This window comes from Castor canadensis, chromosome 14, assembly GCF_047511655.1.
Source record: "Castor canadensis chromosome 14, mCasCan1.hap1v2, whole genome shotgun sequence".
Classification (NCBI taxonomy): Eukaryota; Metazoa; Chordata; class Mammalia; order Rodentia; family Castoridae; genus Castor; species Castor canadensis.
Window position 1 is genome coordinate 109,315,015 of NC_133399.1, and position 1,531 is coordinate 109,316,545.

Here is a 1,531-nt window from a genome sequence, read left to right on the forward strand (position 1 = left end):
CCCATAAGTACAGTTGTGGTGGGACAGGCATTAGAAGCCATGTCCCCTAATTCTTAGTTGTTTATGTTTTCCACCACAATGGAAGGCCTTTAAAAGCCGGAGGCTCTAATGGAATCCCTTCTTATTCAGCATCTCCAGGTGGTTGTCTGATACTTTTTCTGAGGCTCTCTTGACTTTAGGCATTGTTCTATTTCTCTTCATTCTCATGCTGCTCTCTAAACTGCTATAACCACATATCAGCTCTTGATCACATACAATTTTCTTCCCAATCTAATTCACTAGAGCATAGGAAGTATGGTGCTTATTCTGTGCCATGGCTTTGATATTTAAAACATCACAGTTTATGAAATGATAGTGCACAGAGCACAGGAGGCACAGTATTCAATATTCAGCACTTTACTTATTCATTCCTTTAATGCTAATTGCTAAATATTTGCTGCACTCTTGTAAATGTTTGCCCTGTCAAGATGGAGACTTTTATGAATTGCGTGTAAAAAGCAAAATACACTCATAATCTTGTGTCATAGTCAAACTAGGTGCTGTCACTGACCCAAAGCTTTTACGTGTGAAAAAGAAAGAGGCAGAACGGAGTGGAATGGTTTGCAGCGCAACATGCCCAAGTTTTATTGTGACTACTGCAACACATACCTCACCCACAACCCCCATCCGTGAGAAAGACATACTGCAGTGGTAGGAAACACAAAGACATTGTGAACGACTACTATCAGAAATGGATGGAAGAACAGGCTCAGAGCCTGATTGACAAAACAATGACTTCATTTCAACAGGAGAAGTTACCTCCAACTCCATTCTCTGCTCCTCCTCTTGAAGGGGTGATGATCCCCTCCAGTATCCAGGTCCTCCTCCCCCAGGTGTGATGCCAGCACCCCACACGGGAGGCCCTCCCATGATGCCAATGATAGGTCCTCCTCCTGCAATGATGCCAGTGGGACCTGCTCCTGGAATGAGGCCATGCATGGAAAGCCACATGCTAATGGTGCCTGGGCTTCCAATGATGAGACCTCCAGCTTGTCCCTTGATGGTGCCCACTCAACCAGGAATGACTCAATCAGACAGATAAGAATAGAGGCGAGACCTCTTTCTGTTAGTTTTATATTGCTTGCTCTACTTCATCAGGGATCATTGTGCTGTGACTCTGGGTGTTTTCCAACAGCATGACAAGGAAGACTTGCTCCTCTTTCTTATCAAGAGAATAGTTTTGGAAGGGAGGAGAGGGACAAAAAAGCAACAGTTTTCATTTGTATTGTGAAATATGAAAATGAAATTATTAGCTCTTTCAGTTAAAGAAAAAAAAAAAGAAAAGGAAAGAGACTAAGCTGTAGCCACCCACAAGGCTTCTTTATAAAGAACCAGGTAGTAGACACTGCAGGTCATGTAGTTTTGTCACCTTATTCATCTCTGCCTTTAGTATGAAAGCAGCCACACACATTATGTAAGTGAGCATGACTGTCTTCCTATTGCGCTGTCTTTAAGCACACTGAATTTTGAATTTTATCTAATATCCATATAT

At 42.3% G+C, this 1,531-nt stretch overlaps 1 pseudogene; it reads left to right on the top strand.

The window, feature by feature from the left end:
- The first annotated feature begins 437 nt into the window (after positions 1-437).
- On the top strand, positions 438-1,155 carry LOC141416473 (U1 small nuclear ribonucleoprotein C-like; annotated as a pseudogene).
- The last annotated feature ends 376 nt before the right edge of the window (positions 1,156-1,531 follow it).